The sequence below is a fragment of the Anomaloglossus baeobatrachus genome, chromosome 5, assembly GCF_048569485.1.
Source record: "Anomaloglossus baeobatrachus isolate aAnoBae1 chromosome 5, aAnoBae1.hap1, whole genome shotgun sequence".
Lineage (NCBI taxonomy): Eukaryota > Metazoa > Chordata > Amphibia > Anura > Aromobatidae > Anomaloglossus > Anomaloglossus baeobatrachus.
Window position 1 is genome coordinate 513,894,613 of NC_134357.1, and position 19,164 is coordinate 513,913,776.

Sequence of the window (19,164 nt, forward strand, 5' to 3'; positions counted from 1 at the left end):
TGCTGTGCTGGGTGTCATGGTGCTGGATGAGGTGCAGTTATGTGAGGGGTCAGAAGTAGTGATGCTTCGGTGCGACTTGAGTACAGAGTATAATGGAAGGCAATGGGGAAACTGCAGCATTTTTAATCTTGAGTGTTCCTGAGGCCCCGATGGTTGATAGAATAAGCAGTGGCAAGTACCCTCGCTTATCAGTAATCAGGAGGGATTTACAGTGCCTGTACGGAGCGGAGCCGCATGTCTTTATGACGTGTATGTAGCAGAGCCGTGTGTGTACGATGTGTATGGAGCGGAGCCGTGTGTATGAGGTTTCTTGAGTATAGCCACATGTGTGCTAAGCGTAGCATGTGTACGGAGCGGAGGCATGTGTATATGTGACGCCCTGGGCAAGCCAGGGGTCACAGGTCATTGCACCCACACACTCTACACCCCAGTTAGGCACATCAAAGCTAACCAAAATCCTTGTTGCCTTCCTCCAGAGGCTGATGTTCACACCAGGGGGTGGGCCAGGCGGTTGGCTCCGCCCACCGAGGAGGACACCGCTCTGGAGGCGGGAAAACCCAGCAGTTTAGTTTAGGAGGTGAAAGTGAAAGGAAGTGAAGTGGAAGTGGTAAAGGAGGAGTAGGAGAAGTGGAAGAAAGGTGAAAGGTAACAGAAAGAAAGCTGAAGAGAGAGTCCAGCTGTGTGCAGGACAGGGTCAGCAAGGTCAGCAACGGCGGTGACTGTCTGGAGGGGGACCGTTTGGAAGTTCCTGGAAGGACCGCAGACGGGTAGTGGCCCGGCGGTCTGGAGCAGTGTACCAAAGGACAGTCAGCACCAGGGCAGGGGCCTCTCGGACCCCGGCAAGGCTAGGAGTCGCCATAATTTGCCAAATCCGTCAGTGAAGGGGACGCAGATCCCCCAACAACCAAGTCCCGATTGAAGGCAACAGCCCAACCATTGTAGTAGAAACACCGCCACCACCAGGACACCAGTTTCTCAGGGCCAGCGCCTGCGGGCAAAGAGTAGAGCTCCTCCGGTCCAGCTTGAAGCCGGGGAGCGGGTTACCGGTGGGAACCCATCGCTACCAACACAGAAACAAAGGTGCAAGGAAAAGGGACATCACCGTCACCTACTGGGAGAGCAAGTGCAGCCGTCCATGGGAACCGTCTTTCCAGTCGTGTGGTTTACCGTAAAACTGTGTCAACGTCTCAGGCTGAGTGAGTACCACAGTGCCGCAAGGCACAGCGCTGCCCCTGCGTCCCTGCGCTCACCAGGCCCTGCATCTCCCATCTCATCACCGGGCCCCGGGATCACCAACCCCTACCCACGGAGGGGCAACACAACAACTAGCTGCTCCCCCACCATCACTCCCGGGATCCCCACACCGAGCAGCGGTGGTGAAATCACCACAACCGTGGGCGGCGTCACGGACAATAAACAATCCCCACACCCAACAACCCCCCTTTCACTCACGGGCGAGGAGTGCCGCTCGAGAACCCCCGGGATCCGGCCTACAGCTCGAGCCACCACTGAGCGGCAGCCGCCGGACCCGAGCAGAAGGGGTGAGCGTAGTGTGCTGACACCCTCCTCCCCGCCCGCGACAGCTTGGCGTCACGAACAGGATCCTACTGCTCTGCCGTTTGGTAGAGGTGCGCCTTGTTACCGCCGGAGGTATCCGGCTGAAAAATTTCAGAAGCCGCCATCTTTGGCGCAAAAAGTTCCCACTCAAGCGTCTTCTCGAGTAGCAGAGGCGCGAAGGCCAAAACCCCGCCCCGAAAGAGGAGGGGCCGGAAAGAGCTAAGGGGGACGGAAACAAGATGTCTGCGCCCGACGGAGCCGCTGGAGGAGCGGTGGTCGCAGCCGCAGTGGCACCCGTGGATGGGAATGGGCCTGCCCCGGCCCCAGTCGCGCTAGCGGGAGGTGCCGCGGCCCCCGCACTCGCTCAGGTGATGCCGTTCTCCTTGCCCTATGCGCCCGGAGCTACCTGGCTACCGCAGTATGACGGGAAACCTGACGCTTTACAGGTCTTCCGGAAAAAGCTTAACCCGTTGCTAGAACTGTACCCCCTGACCGATAAGCAACGGGCGGCGGTAGTGCTGGGCCAGTTAACCGGCGCGGCGGAGCAGGAGGCGGAGACCTGGGCCGAAGGGGACCGGCTTTCTGTGGCCGCCATCTTTGAGAAGCTACAGACTGCCTTTGAGACCCGGACGGAGGCTGAGCTGAGGATGCAGTTTTACCAGTGCCGGCAACGGACTGTGGATAGCATTCGGGACTATGCTTTACGTCTGCAAACCGCCCTCCGCACTCTAAAGCGGGTGAACCCCATCAATGAGGCGGATAGCAATAAGATGTTAGTGGAGCAATTTGTGCAGGGAATGAAGTCCCCCGAGGATCGCAAACAACTCCGGCTGTGGGCCCTAGAACACCCTGATGTGGACTTTGCTGTGTTAAAGGAACGGGCTATTAAGGCACTACAGCCCCCAGCTTCAGAAGTACTGGAGCCAGCCCCGTGGCCCGTCGAGACGGCCCCCGTTGTGGTGGCTCCCGCCCCACCGACCTCTTCAATACTGTTAGGGCCAGGTGGACGGGCAGACCCAGGAGGTGGATCCACTGGGCCGAACTCCTTGATGAAGGTAAGGGGTCCGGTAGCTGGAGCACTACGGGTAGCAGGACAGGCCATGCACAAGAGCAGAATGGAGAAGTCCCTGGGACCACGGAGTCACTGATGATAGTCCGGGTGACGGAGCTCAGGTTCGGAAGCCGAGATGTTGTCAGGCGGAGTCCGGAACCGATGGAGCGAGAGGACGGGTCACCACAGGGATCAGAGATGGAACGGACTGTCAGGATGGCAGATAGTCAGCGTTCGGGGTTCGGGATTCGGCAGGACCGGATGGCGAGGCAGGATCGGCTCTAGAAGAGAGAGAGGTGAGTATCTCACAGGAACACAAGGAGACGTGACTCCTAGCTTGGGAAACACGAAGAACAGGCCCCGCCCACTTGGACACTAACCCCTTTTATACCCTGTACCTGTGTGCTCAATTTCCTGTCAGTGGACGCTGGCCCTTTAAGAAAGGGTCAATGACCGTGCGCGCGCCCTAACGCGCATGCGCGAGGCCCGGGTGCCAGAAGCCAGGGCAGGGAGCGGTGAGGAGGAAGCAGGAGAGCCGGGCTGGGGCTGAGTAGCCGACGGGCGCCGGGAGCGGGGACCAGGACGCCTGGGGACCGCAGGCAATGGAGGCTGGAGACCGGGGAGCGGCGGACGCCGGACAGAGGAACCGGGGAGCAGAGCAGGGGACCCGGGGAGCGTGGCAGGTGAGCCGGGGAGCAGAGCAGGGGACCCGGGGAGCGTGACAGTACCCCCCCCCCCCACGCCCCCCTCCCCGCAACCGGGACAGGAAGGCACGTATCAGGGGAGTACCCACGTTCTCCCGGGGCTCCCAGGACCTATCCTCAGGACCATACCCTGCCCAGTCCACCAGGAAGAACTGACGGCCCCGTACGGTTTTCATGGCCACGATATCCCTTACCGCATAGATGTCGTCATCGGCAATAGGAGGAGGAGCCGAACTGGCAGCAGCGGAGAAGGGACCAAGGACAACCGGCTTGAGCAGGGAGACGTGGAAGGAGTTGGGTATCCTCATCGTGGCCGGGAGCTGCAGCTTGTAGGATACCTCATTGATCTTGCTGAGGACTTTAAACGGCCCGATGTAGCGAGGTCCCAGCTTGTAGGATGGTAGCTTCAATCGGACGTACTTGGAAGCAAGCCAGACGAGATCTCCTGGAGAGAAACACGGAGGGTCCAGACGCCTCTTGTCTGCGTGTCTCTTCATCCGCAGGGAAGCACGTCCAAGGGACGCCTTGACAGAGTCCCAAATCGTTGCAAAGTCACGGGCTACAGCATCAGCAGCAGGGACATCCGAGGAAGAGGATACAGGCAATGGGACGGAAGGCTGAAGTCCGTAAACGACATGGAAGGGAGAGCTGGAGGAGGACTCACTGACGTGGTGGTTATGGGAGAATTCAGCCCAAGGAAGAAGCGTGGACCAGTCGTCATGATGGGCGTTGACGTAGTGACGTAAGAAGGAGGTCAAGATCTGATTGACCCGTTCCACTTGGCCGTTCGACTGAGGATGGTAGGCTGAAGAAAATTCCAGAGTCACTCCCAGATGTTTGCAGAGAGCCCTCCAGAAGCGGGAGGTAAACTGAGTTCCTCTGTCGGACACAATGTGTGATGGAAAGCCATGCAAGCGGAAGATGTGTTGTATATAGGCGTCAGCGAGTTCCTGGGCAGAGGGCAGTCCAGCCATAGGGACGAAATGAGCCATTTTAGAGAACCGATCCACCACGACCCATATGACTGTGTGTCCGGAGGACAGTGGCAAGTCCGTAATAAAGTCCATCGCAATGTGTTGCCACGGAATGGAGGGTATAGGCAGAGGCAGAAGACGGCCATATGGCAGGTGTTTGGGCGTCTTGTTCCTGGCACAAGAGGAGCAGGCTGAGACAAAAGAAGCGACATCTGTCCGAAGGGATGGCCACCAGTAATGACGTACAATCGTACTCCATGTTCTCTTCTGACCAGCATGACCGGCTATTTTCGAGGCATGGCCCCAGTGTAACACTTTTTGCCTGTCAGTCTCAGAGACATAGGTCTTCCCGGGCGGTATCTGGGCCAGGGTGACAGGAGTCACCGGAATGATTTTACTAGGGCAGATGATGGGCTGGGATGTCTCCTCCTCCTGCTCCATGGGCATGAATGACCTGGACAAGGCATCTGCGCGTACATTCTTGTCCGCGGGTCGGAAATGGAGCTGGAAATCGAATCTGGCAAAGAACAAGGACCACCTGGCTTGCCGTGGATTCAGTCGCTGAGCAGACCGCAGGTATTTCAGGTTCTTTTGGTCCGTGTAAATGATAACGGGGTACACTGCTCCTTCCAGAAGGTAGCGCCATTCCTCCAGAGCCAGTTTGACTGCCAATAGCTCTCGGTCACCGATGGTGTAGTTGCGTTCAGGCGCTGAGAAGCTCTTGGAGAAGAAACCGCAAGTCACCATCTTCCCGGAGGAGGACTTCTGCATGAGCACTGCTCCGGCTCCCGAGGAGGAGGCATCCACCTCCAAGGTGAACTGTCGGTTTAACTCCGGACGGTGGAGCACAGGAGAGGAGGCAAATGCCCGCTTCAGGGAGCCAAACGCGGCGTCGGCCGCAGGTGACCAGTCCTTTGGATTAGCTCCCTTCTTGGTCAAGGCGGAGAGAGGAGCAGTCAGAGCCGAGAAGTGAGGAATGAACTGGCGGTAATAGTTGGCGAATCCCAGAAAGCGTTGGATTGCCTTTAGTCCAGAAGGAGGAGGCCAGTTGAGAATGGAAGAGACCTTCTTCGGATCCATCTGCAGTCCGGTATCGGAGATGACGTAACCCAGGAAGGGAAGAGAAGACTGCTCGAAGACACACTTCTCGTACTTGGCGTACAGACGATTCTCCCTCAGTCGTCGTAGTACCAGCTGCACGTTCTCTCTGTGGGTCTGGAGGTCCGGAGAAAAGACCAGGATGTCATCAAGATACACCACCACACAGACGTAGAGAAGGTCTCGGAACACGTCGTTCACCAATTCCTGAAAGACTGCTGGTGCGTTACACAGGCCGAAGGGCATCACACAGTATTCATAGTGCCCATCGCGAGTATTGAACGCGGTCTTCCATTCGTCCCCAGAGCGGATGCGGACCAGGTTGTAGGCACCCCGAAGATCCAACTTGGTGAACACACGAGCTCCTCTAAGCCGATCAAACAATTCGGGGATGAGCGGCAGGGGGTACTTGTTTTTCACGGTGATTTGGTTCAATCCCCGGTAGTCTATGCATGGGCGTAGGTCACCTTCTTTCTTCTTAACGAAGAAAAAGCCTGCTCCAGCAGGAGAGGAGGATCTCCGAATGAATCCCCTTGCCAGGCTCTCTGTGATGTAAGTAGACATGGCCCTTGTTTCGGCAGGAGACAGCAGATATATCCGTCCTCGAGGTGGTGTAGTTCCCGGGAGCAGGTCGATGGCACAATCGTAAGGACGATGTGGCGGAAGTACCTCTGATTCCTTCTTGACGTCCGCGAAGGACCAATAGGCCGAGGGCAGTCCCGGTAGGGACTCTGGAACCGGAGGTCGTCGGATGGGTTGTATGGTCTTCAGACAGTTCTCATGGCAAGAAGAGCCCCATCGGGTGATTTCACCAGTGCCCCAGCTGACTGACGGTTCGTGTGTCCTTAACCAGGGGAGTCCCAGCAGGATTTGATGGGACATGTGTGGGAGGACGTAGAGAGCGATGTTCTCGGTGTGCAGGGCACCGATACGCAGTTCGATCGGCCTGGTGATCCATGAGATGGTGTCAGAGAGGGGTCTCCCATCCACAGAGGCAATCACGAGGGGTTTGTCGAGTGGAGTAACAGGCACCTGGTACTTGTCCACCGTGGCCTGCTGGATGAAATTGCCTGCTGCCCCGGAATCGAGGTACGCCTCGGCCGTGAACCGCGTCTCTCCCGTTGTCACTTGAACAGTCCACGTAACCGGGTCTGAGAGAGTCCCAGCACCTAGGGTGGCCTCTCCTACCAACCCTAGGCTTTGGAGTTTCCCGGCCTCTCTGGACAGGAGCGTAGAAGGTGTGTGCCCTCTCCGCAGTAGAAGCAGAGGCCCTTGGCGAGCCGCTCTGCTCGGCGTTGTTCAGACTGCCGCACACGGTCGATCTGCATGGGCTCGTGGACGGAGACACCAGATGCCGTTGACTGAAGTACGGCGGGCTTCTGCGGAGGAGAGGAATGCCGTACCGGTCGTCTCTCACGGGACACCTCTTTGGATCGCTCCTGAAAGCGAATGTCCACTCGAGTCGCTAGGGTAATCAGGGCATCCAGGGTGGACGGTACGTCACGACCAGCCAGCTCATCTTTAATTCGACCCGAGAGTCCTTCCCAGAAGGCGGCGGTTAGAGCCTCGTTGTTCCACCCGAGTTCCGAAGCCAAGGTGCGAAAACGGATGGCATATTGACCCACCGTCAGAGTCCCCTGACGTAACCGGAGAAGAGATGAGGCAGACGCGGAGGCGCGTCCGGGCTCGTCAAAGGTGCCACGAAATGCCTGCAGGAACTCCTGGATGTTCGTGGTCACAGGGTCCTCCTTCTCCCACAAGGGGTCATCCACGCCAATGCCTCACCCTCTAGATGGGACATCATGAAGGCGACCTTGGCTTGGTCGGAGGCAAACAAATGCGGCAGCTGCGTGAAATGGAGGGAGCATTGGTTTATGAATCCCCTGCAGGTCTTGGGATCACCGGCGTACCGGGGTGGTGAGGCCAAACGAAGCCTGGAAGCATCCGAGGAGGCTGCCACGGGAGCTGGAGCCGTGGATTGTCTAGTGGAAGCCCGAGATGCTGAAGATGTAACCGACGCTTGTAGCGTGTTCAGGCGGGCGTCCACAGAAGACATAAAGTTCAGCATGCGGGTCTGAGTCTCACGCTGGCGTGTGAGTTCTTCCTGCAAGGCCGCTAGTGCTTCGGCGGGATCCATGGCCTGTTCTTACTGTTAGGGCCAGGTGGACGGGCAGACCCAGGAGGTGGATCCACTGGGCCGAACTCCTTGATGAAGGTAAGGGGTCCGGTAGCTGGAGCACTACGGGTAGCAGGACAGGCCGTGCACAAGAGCAGAATGGAGAAGTCCCTGGGACCACGGAGTCACTGATGATAGTCCGGGTGACGGAGCTCAGGTTCGGAAGCCGAGATGTTGTCAGGCGGAGTCCGGAACCGATGGAGCGAGAGCCGGGTCACCACAGGGATCAGAGATGGAACGGACTGTCAGGATGGCAGTCAGCGTTCGGGGTTCGGGATTCGGCAGGACCGGATGGCGAGGCAGGATCGGCTCTAGAAGAGAGAGAGGTGAGTATCTCACAGGAACACAAGGAGACCTGACTCCTAGCTTGGGAAACACGAAGAACAGGCCCCGCCCACTTGGACACTAACCCCTTTTATACCCTGTACCTGTGTGCTCAATTTCCTGTCAGTGGACGCTGGCCCTTTAAGAAAGGGTCAATGACCGCGCGCGCGCCCTAACGCGCATGCGCGAGGCCCGGGTGCCAGAAGCCAGGGCAGGGAGCGGTGAGGAGGAAGCAGGAGAGCCGGGCTGGGGCTGAGTAGCCGACGGGCGCCGGGAGCGGGGACCAGGACGCCTGGGGACCGCAGGCAATGGAGGCTGGAGACCGGGGAGCGGCGGACGCCGGACAGAGGAACCGGGGAGCAGAGCAGGGGACCCGGGGAGCGTGGCAGGTGAGCCGGGGAGCAGAGCAGGGGACCCGGGGAGCGTGACAAATACCTGCAGCTCCAAGCAGCACCGTGGAGGAACTGGCAGCTCAGGTCCGTTGCATGGACGGAGACCTCGCCAAGATCCTTGCTGCACTCCAACCTCTGACCCGATCTCAGCCTCCCGCACAAATACAGCTTGCTGACAGCCCCGAGGACGTCCCCTGGATGTAACGGAGAAGCACTAATATCCCGCGGAGCAGACCTCCAACCTGCTACAAGTGCCGTAAGCCTGGTCACTACTTCCGACAGTGCCCGTTAAACGAGCAACCCCTGGGGCCCCGGGCCAATCCTCAGGAGTAGAACATCGTGGCCCCCCGGACTGGCGAGACCGATATATCGGGGCCCGACCCATCATCCCCGTGGCTGTGGACGGTATACCGGTGATGGCTCTCTTGGACACTGGATCACAGGTAACCACCATACCATACACGTATCAGCGGTATTGGGGAACGGACGAACTGGCACCCCCAGATACTAGTATAACACTAATTGCTGCCAATGGACTTCCATTGACCCAAGTGGGGTATAAACAAGTGGCTATGACAGTGGGGCAAGCTGAACTACAACATCAGGGTATGATTGTGATCATGAATGAACCCAGTGATCATAACCCGAAGATAGTGCTAGGAACCAATGTGATGGAGCACTGTATGACTGATGTGTTGACCCTATTACAACAGCTGACCGCCACAGCAGCAGGAAGCCGGCAGAGAGCTGTGCAGCGTGAGATCCGGGCTCTGATGTACCGCCAGCATGTAAGCTCAACAGGAGGGGAGATTGGTGGAGTGAGAGTAATGGATGTAGCTCCGTTGACTGTGCCCCCTAGGAGTGAGATGATGATTTGGTGTAGGGCAGCAGTAGGGCCTCAGGGGCGTGATTACCCGGCCATGATGGAGCCCATACCCTCTGAGCATTGGCCCACTGTAATGGCCGCCCGAGGGGTGGTGGATGTGAAGAAAGGGAGAGTGCCTGTGAGGGTGTTGAACTGTGGAGAGGAAGAAGTCAGGCTTCCCCGGTATGCCACCATTGCCAAGCTGCTCACCCTGGACCCCCACACTATCCATGAAGCCAGTCCCTCAGCACTCCCACCTACCACTAGCACTCCCCCGCCCCAAGGGGAGGCAAAGGAGTGGCACCAACAGCTACATGTAGGCACTGATGATACCCCTACACATCACAGGGCAGGGGTATACAGGGTGGTGCAGGAGTACGAACAGGTTTTCAGTAAGCATCCACTAGACTTTGGGCAGATCAAAGGGGTCCAACACCACATCCCCACCGGTGAACATCCCCCTATCAAAGAGAGGTATAGACCTATTCCCCCTGCACATTACCAGTGTGCCAAATATATGTTGAGGAATATGAAGGAGGCAGGGGTTATTCGGGACAGCTGTAGTCCCTGGGCCGCTCCGTTGGTACTGGTCAAGAAGAAGGATGGTACCATGTGGATGTGTGTGGACTACCGGAAGATTAATCAAATAACCCATAAAGATGCCTACCCACTGCCTCGTATCGAAGAGTCTTTGGCTGCACTAAGAACTGCAAACTACTTCTCTACCCTTGATCTCACCAGAGGGTACTGGCAAGTGGCCGTGGCCCCAGAAGACCGGGAGAAAACCGCCTTCACCACCCCGATGGGGCTCTGCGAATTCAATAGTATGCCGTTCGGGCTGTGCAATGCCCCAGGAACCTTCCAACGGCTGATGGAGTGCTGTCTGGGACATCTAAACTTCGAGACCGTCCTGTTGTATTTGGATGATGTGATTGTTTATTCCCAGACGTATGAAGCCCATCTGGAGCACCTGGCCGAGGTGTTCGTGTCCCTTGCCAAGTACGGGATGAAATTGAAGCCCTCTAAGTGTCACCTGCTGAAACCCAGAGTGCAGTACCTGGGGCACGTGGTGAGTGCAGACGGTGTTGCCCCCGACCCTGAGAAGATTACTGCCATCCAGAGCTGGCCGAGACCAACCACAGTGAGGGAAGTAAGGCAGTTTCTGGGCCTGGTGGGGTACTACCAGCGCTTTATCAAGGGGTACACGAAGATGGCTGCCCCCATGCAAGATCTCCTCGTGGGACAGACCAAAGGTGGTAGACCCATTGGAGCCCCACGGGTGTGGGAGGACAAGCATGAGGAATCCTTTTGCCAGCTTAAGGCGGCCTTAACCGGAGAAGAGGTCCTGGCGTACCCTGATTATGGCCGCCCGTTCATCCTCCACACAGACGCCAGTAACGTGGGACTAGGAGCAGTCCTGTCCCAGGTCCAGGATGGAAAGGAGAAGGTGATTGCCTATGCTAGCCGAAAACTCCGGCCGACTGAAAGGAACCCTGAGAACTACAGCTCCTTCAAGCTCGAGCTCCTGGCGTTGGTATGGGCTATCACGGAGCGGTTCCGCCACTACTTGGCTGCAGCAAAATTCACTGCGTTCACGGACAACAATCCGTTGACTCACCTGGACACGGCCAAGTTGGGCGCGCTGGAGCAGCGGTGGGTAGCCCAACTATGATTTCACCATAAAGTACCGAGCCGGTCGTGTCAACATAAATGCTGATGCACTCTCCTGAATGCCCGATTTGTCAGAAGAGGGGTGCGAGGATGACGACCTCGAGGAGATCGAGTTGCCTGCATTTCACCAGCCGCCTACTGAGAGGGTACAAGTACATCAGCAACGGGTGGATCTGGACCCACGGCCCAATCAAGAGTGGCAAGAAGCTCAGGACCAGGCACCGGCTGTTCGCCTCGTCAAGACTCTGGTGGAACAGGGTGCTGTGGGAATAGACCCTGCCGCTCCAGCCGAAGCCCAGCGCTTGTGGAAGGAACGGAAACGGCTTTACCTACACCAAGGGAGGCTGTACCGTGAGCTGATCAACCCGAAGACCCATGAGAAAATCTGCCAGTTGGTTGTTCCTCAAGCTGACGTGGCCACTGTCTTGCGGGCATACCATGATGGTGCTGGGCACTTCGGGTGGAAGAAGCTGGAGATGCTGTTTATGGAGCGGTTCTACTGGAGTGGGATGCGTGAATCGGTGGAAGCCTGGTGCAGAGAGTGTGGTCCTTGTACGCTGAGGAGAAAGGACGAGACCAGCCAGAGGGTGCCCCTACACCCAATAGTCACCCATCAGCCGCTGGAGCTGGTCGCCCTAGACCATGTCAAGCTCACCCCCAGCCGAAGTGGGTACACCTACGCATTGACCATTGTAGACCACTACTCAAGATTTATGGTGGTAGTCCCCGTTAAGGACCTAACTGGTCGAACTGCTGCTCGAGCGTTCCAGGCTTATTTTTGCCGACCCCATGGATACCCGGAAAAGGTGCTGACTGACCAAGGCCCGGCCTTTGAAGCTGAGGTGTTCCACGAGTTCTGCCAGTTGTACGGCTGCAAGAAGATCCGGACCACTCCTTACCACGCCCAGACCAACGGCATGTGTGAGAAAATGAACCACTTGGTCCTGGGACTCCTCAAGACGCTACCGCTGGAAGAACGGAACCTGTGGCCGGAAAAGTTACCCGACTTGGTCAACCTGTACAATAATATCCCGTCTAGCTCGACGAAGTGCACCCCAGCGTATCTGATGAGGGCTCGGCCTGGCCGCCTGCCAGTGGATCTGGAGATGGGGTTGGAGGCCCCAGAAGCGCTCCCTTCGACAGCGGAGTGGGAAAGTCGGAGGAGAGCACAATACCGGCAAATCCAGGAGTACGTGGAGAAAAACCTCAGTCGAAGTCGAGAACAGCAGGAGCACCGGTTCAACCAGAAGGCGTCTGCGGGTCCTTTCCAGCCAGGAGATGTGGTGTTGAAGCGGAAGAGGAAGACCCACAAGCTGGATGATCAGTGGGAACAAATTCCATACGTCATACAACCCACAGAATGGGAAGATGGAAAGGCCTACCAGATCAGTCGTGACCAAGGGGGCACTCTGGCCACAGTCTCCCGGGACCAACTAAAAAGGTGCCCACCAGCATTGAGGGCAATGGCTGAAGTACCGGTTCCTCCACCAGCAGAGAAGGCAGCAGAGGTAATCCACACTGTAATGGGTGACTTCCCAGCAAACTGGCCTACACAGAACGGCGCGGTGATTCTTCCAGTGATACTGTTCCCACAACCCGTGGATGAAGGAGTGGTGGAAGCGGTCAACCGTGAGCCAGAACCAGTGCCAGTGCCCAGGGATGAACCTGTACCCAGCTCCCCTATGCCTCCGCCTGCTTCACACTATAGCAGGGAGGAGGAACCGATTGTTCCCTCTACCCCATTGTCTAGCCTCACTGACACCGGGCCCCGGAGGTCCACCCGTCCCAACCTAGGTAGACCCCCACTTAGGTACAGGGAGACCGTCCTGTGAGTAAGAGGGGTCAGGGAGTGTAAAGAGTTGTTTTGTGTTGAAAGTTTGTTGAAGAATGATAAGAAAAATGATTACCGTGTACTTCACCTGATTGTCAAAAAGTGATTTGCAACCGGCCGGAGCCGGCACCGTTGTCCCTGTGGGGACCGTTAAAAAGTTGTTAGCATGGGAACTATCCATGGACAAGCCCGTGAACTTGCAGGGCAACCACAAACGTTAAGTGGCTTGTAAATAAGTTGTTTGCCGTTACCGTTTTCGCAGTGCCGCCTCCGGAGAGGCAGGTTGGAGGGAGGGCCCTCAGCAGAGCAGGCTGGGGCCCAGCCACCAAAGGAACCGGTGGCTACCCTCTGGAGGGGAAGGACAGATCCCGCTCGGGTGACTTGTGCTGGACTGTGGGTCAAGGGGTGCTGCCTGGGCTTTAGGGACAGCATCAGGGCCAGGTTGCTTGGGTGGGAGAGAGCGGAAACCGTAACCGTAAACCGTTTGCAACGTTAAAGTAAAAGTGCCTCCCGTTATGGGAAGATTCATTAAAAATGTAAATATGTTACCGTTTACCATGTTATACCTTTTTATGCATTTGCAGAAAAATAAAACCGGTGTTGGACGGGCAGCCCGCGGACGGTCTGCATTTTGCTAAGGGGGAATGTGACGCCCTGGGCAAGCCAGGGGTCACAGGTCATTGCACCCACACACTCTACACCCCAGTTAGGCACATCAAAGCTAACCAAAATCCTTGTTGCCTTCCTCCAGAGGCTGATGTTCACACCAGGGGGTGGGCCAGGCGGTTGGCTCCGCCCACCGAGGAGGACACAGCTCTGGAGGCGGGAAAACCCAGCAGTTTAGTTTAGGAGGTGAAAGTGAAAGGAAGTGAAGTGGAAGTGGTAAAGGAGGAGTAGGAGAAGTGGAAGAAAGGTGAAAGAAAGAAAGCTGAAGAGAGAGTCCAGCTGTGTGCAGGACAGGGTCAGCAAGGTCAGCAACGGCGGTGACTGTCTGGAGGGGGACAATGTCAAAATTCTGTGTGTCAAAAAACGCTGAAAATACGCATGCGCTTTGAGTGTGTTTTTCGTGCGTTTTAAGCGCTTTTTCCTTGCATTTTCCATGGTTAAATTTTGATGCGTTTACAAAACTTTGTCAATGGAAAATAAAGTTTCTTCAATCAATCAACATGAAAAAGAAAACCTACTGATGTCATTTCCTGCTTCTACTCATTCACTATAATGTGAATATTCAGAAAAGGTATATTAAATAATAATATTTATTGATTAAAATTAATATTAAATATAGTACGACTCTAATTTTATTTAGGGCTGGCTATGAGGTCAACAGTAAACCTCTTGACCTCACTTACAGGCCAAAACGCATGCTTTTTTTATGTAAAAAAAGCATGCGGAAGGCAACATAAATGCATGTAAAACGCAATATTTTTGGTTTTGGATGTGTTTTCTAAAATCACATTGACTTAAATGATAACAAAAAGCTACCAAAACGGACAAAAGAATTGATATGCTGCTTTTTTAAACGCAGAGATTTTGGCAATTTTTTTACACTAAAAACGCTGTGTTTAAAAAAGCATTGTGCGCACGAATTTTGTCAAAATCCCATAGATTTGGCTTGAAAACCAAAACGTATGCATTTTGCCAATGATAAGTTGCTGCTTAAAATGCTGCGGAAACGCAAGGAAAAACGCAATGTGCGCATGAGGCCTAAAAATATACCTGCTTAGAAACTGGTGACATATTCAAAACTTTATTTGCCCGCTTTGTGTATATACAGGTGCATCTCAATAAATTAGAATGTCATCAAAAAGTTAATTTATTTCAGTAATTCAATAATAAAAAGGAAAATGCATGTATTATATAGCGTCATTAGAAACAGAGGGATCTATTTCAAGTGTTTATTTCTGTTAATGTTGATGATTACGGCTTACAGCCAATGAAAAAACATAAGTCATTATCTCCGAAAATTACAAAAGGTCATTGCTAAAGAAGCTTGCTATTCACAGAGTACTATATCCAAGCATATTAATGGAAAGTTGAATGGAAGGAAAAAGTGTGGTAGAAAAAAGTGCACAAGTAACCGGGATAACCGCAGCCTTGGTAGGATTGTTAAGAAAAGGCCATTTAAAAATTTGGAGGAGATTCACAAAGAGTGGACTGCTGCTGAAGTCAGTGCTTCAAGAGCCAATACACACAGATGTATCCAGGACATGGGCTACAAGTGTCGCATTCCTTGTGTCAAGCCACTTATGACCAATAGACAACACCAGAAGCGTCTTACCTGGGCCAAGGAGAAAAAAGAACTGGATTGTTGCTCATTGGTCCAACGTGTTGCTTTCTGAAAGTAGGTTTTGCATTTCATTTGGGAATCAAGGTCCCAGAGACTGGAAGAGTGGAGAGGCACACAATCCGAGCTGCATGAGGTCTAGTGTGAAGTTTCCACAATCCGTGATGGTTTGGAGAGCCATGCCATCTGCTGGTGTAGGTCCAATGAGTTTTATCATGACCAAAGTCAGCACAGCCGTCTACAAGGAAATTTTCGAGCACTTCATGCTTCCCTCTGCCGACAAGCTTTTAAGAGATGGAAATTTAATTTTCCAGCAGGACTTAGCACCTGTCCACACTGCCAAAAGTACCAATACCTGGTTTAATAACCACAGTATCACTTTCATTGGCCAAACTCACCTGACCTAAACCCCATAGAGAATCTACAGTATGGGGTTTAGGTCAGGTGAGGAATATGAGAGGCACCAGACCCAACAATGCAGACGAGCTGAAGGCTGCTATCAAAGCAACCTGGGCTTCCATAACACCTCAGCTGCGTCACAGGCTGATCGCCTCCATCCTACCCCGCACTAAGGCAGTAATTCATGCAAAAGAAGCCCCGACCAAGTATTGGAACAAAACAGTGGACAGGATCCAGCTGGACTCCAAAGGGATAAATAAAAATGCTTCTTTATTTGTATCAATTCGAAGCATTTTTATTTATCCCTTTGGAGTCCAGCTGGATCCTGTCCACTGTTTTGTTCTATTACCTTCTCGGCATGCTGCTGTAATCCGTGCCGGACCAAAGGTGATTAACAGGAGGATATATTCAGGTTTGTCTCTGCAGTGGTAAGCGGTTTTGTTCTTTTTTTTTTTTATATCCGACCAAGTATTGAGTGCATTTACTGACAACATACTTTTCAGTAGGCTAACATTTCTGAGTTTAAAATCATTTTTTCAGTTGGTCTTATATAATATTCTAATTTTCTGAGATAATGACTTTTGGGTTTTCATTGGCTGTAAGCCATAATCATCAACAATAACAGAAATAAACACGTGAAATATATCACTTTCTAATGACTCTATATAATATATGCGTTTCCCTTTTTGTATTGAATTATTGAAATAAATTAACTTTTTCATGATATTCTAATTTATTGAGATGCACCTGTATATGTACACAGTTTAAACCAGAAGTTTACACACACTATGTAAAAAGACACCTATCAATATCTACTGTTTACATCAAGAGAAGAAAATCTCAAAGCAAACACAAATATATAAAAAAGAAGTTTGAAATGGGTTGCCTGAAGCTCCTCCTATAGGCCATATTCATGTTACTATTTTACTTTACTCTAATTGTTCCACTCCTGGTTTTGACTTACAAATACTGAGGAAAAAAATCACCAGATACTGAACATGTGAACGTGGCTTTACTTTGCTGACACACCACCCAGTTCTCAGCTGGTCTCATCTATTTAATATACCCTGTTAATTAGCTGAGACAAGCTGTATATTAAATTGTTTTCTCAGGAACTGTCCTGGTCTGCCAGACAATCCGTTTAAGGCCTCATTCACACATCAGTATTTTTTATCAGAATTTCATCAGTACCGTATTTTTCGGATTATAAGACACACTTTTCCTCCCAAAAATTTAGGAGGAAAATGAGGGGCGAGTCTTAAAATCCGAATATAGCTTAACAGGGGGTAGTGGAGAGGAGTCACTGGAGGCAGGACAATATTGTGCTGCTCTGTACGGCAGCCGGCGCTGCCGGCGAGGCTCTGTGCGGTGGCTGGCACGGCTCTGTGCAACGGCAGGCGCTGCCCGGCGAGGTTCTGTGCAGCGACTGGCGCTGCCTGGCAAGGCTCTGAGCGGTGGCCTGCGCTGCTGTGTGCTGGTGCTCAAGATATCATAGGTAAGTTCTTAAAAAAATGGCGCCCAGGGTCGGCACATGCACAGATTGAGCTCTCGGCTCAAGCTCCCATATGCGCAACCACCGACTGCGGCCGCCATTTCTTTGAAGCCTGCACTGCCGACATCTTCAGAATGGCCAGTGCCCGCAACGAGCACTAGCACACAGCACAGCCGGCCACTCCAGCACATAGCAGTGCCGGCCGCCCCAGCACGCAGAAACCAGCCGGCCACTCCAGCACACAGTAGCGTCGGCCGCCCCAGCACACAGCACAGCTGGCCACCCCAGCCACAGCAGCGCAACAGCACACAGCAGTGCAACAGCAACAGCACACAGCAGTGCCAGCCACCCCAACACAGCTCTGCAGTGAGCATCTGGGTTCCCCTCTGCACCACCCGCCCATAGCATGGACCTGCTCCACCGCTGCTGCCTCCTGTGACCCCGCTCCACCACTGCTGCTGCCCCCCTCCGGTAAGACACCACTGGATTATAAAACGGAACCCAGATTTTTAATTTTACTTTTTTAGCTCTAAATTTGGGGTGCGTCTTATAATCCGATGCGTCTTATAAAACGAAAAATACGGTAATTGTATACCAGGAGTATTTCCAAAGCACAGAACCAGTGTTAATCTTTCAATTATACTTTTTCTCTATAAGTTCCACTCCTGGCTTTGGCATACAATCACATGCAAAAATACTGACATGTGAATGAGGCCTAAGATGTACAGTTAGGTCCAGAAATATTTGGACAGTGACACAATTTTCGCGAGTTGGGCTCTGCATGCCACCACATTGGATTTGAAATGAAACCTCTACAACAGAATTCAAGTGCAGATTGTAACGTTTAATTTGAAGGTTTGAACAAAAATATCTGATAGAAATTGTAGGAATTGTACACATTTCTTTACAAACACTCCACATTTTAGAAGGTCAAAAGTAATTGGACAAATAAACCAAACCCAAACAAAATATTTTTATTTTCAATATTTTGTTGCGAATCCTTTGGAGGCAATCACTGCCTTAAGTCTGGAACCCATGGACATCACCAAACGCTGGGTTTCCTCCTTCTTAATGCTTTGCCAGGCCTTTACAGCCGCAGCCTTCAGGTCTTGCTTGTTTGTGGGTCTTTCCGTCTTAAGTCTGGATTTGAGCAAGTGAAATGCATGCTCAATTGGGTTAAGATCTGGTGATTGACTTGGCCATTGCAGAATGTTCCACTTTTTTGCACTCATGAACTCCTGGGTAGCTTTGGCTGTATGCTTGGGGTCATTGTCCATCTGTACTATGAAGCGCCGTCCGATCAACTTTGCGGCATTTGGCTGAATCTGGGCTGAAAGTATATCCCGGTACACTTCAGAATTCATCCGGCTACTCTTGTCTGCTGTTATGTCATCAATAAACACAAGTGACCCAGTGCCATTGAAAGCCATGCATGCCCATGCCATCACGTTGCCTCCACCATGTTTTACAGAGGATGTGGTGTGCCTTGGATCATGTGCTGTTCCCTTTCTTCTCCAAACTTTTTTCTTCCCATCATTCTGGTACAGGTTGATCTTTGTCTCATCTGTCCATAGAATACTTTTCCAGAACTGAGCTGGCTTCATGAGGTGTTTTTCAGCAAATTTAACTCTGGCCTGTCTATTTTTGGAATTGATGAATGGTTTGCATCTAGATGTGAACCCTTTGTATTTACTTTCATGGAGTCTTCTCTTTACTGTTGACTTAGAGACAGATACACCTACTTCACTGAGAGTGTTCTGGACTTCAGTTGATGTTGTGAACGGGTTCTTCTTCACCAAAGAAAGTATGCGGCGATCATCCACCACTGTTGTCATCCGTGGACGCCCAGGCCTTTTTGAGTTCCCAAGCTCACCAGTCAATTCCTTTTTTCTCAGAATGTACCTGACTGTTGATTTTGCTACTCCAAGCATGTCTGCTATCTCTCTGATGGATTTTTTCTTTTTTTTCAGCCTCAGGATGTTCTGCTTCACCTCAATTGAGAGTTCCTTAGACCGCATGTTGTCTGGTCACAGCAACAGCTTCCAAATGCAAAACCACACACCTGTAATCAACCCCAGACCTTTTAACTACTTCATTGATTACAGGTTAACGAGGGAGATGCCTTCAGAGTTAATTGCAGCCCTTAGAGTCCCTTGTCCAATTACTTTTGGTCCCTTGAAAAAGAGGAGGCTATGCATTACAGAGCTATGATTCCTAAACCCTTTCTCCGATTTGGATGTGAAAACTCTCATATTGCAGCTGGGAGTGTGCACTTTCAGCCCATATTATATATATAATTGTATTTCTGAACATGTTTTTGTAAACAGCTAAAATAACAAAACTTGT

The 19,164-nt window shown here is 52.7% G+C and overlaps 1 protein-coding gene across 1 annotated transcript in view; it reads left to right on the plus strand.

Annotated features, from left to right (window-relative positions):
- LOC142312863 (uncharacterized) overlaps positions 1-19,164 on the plus strand; it is a 402,852-nt gene that overhangs the window by 67,265 nt on the left and 316,423 nt on the right. The window lies entirely within an intron of this gene.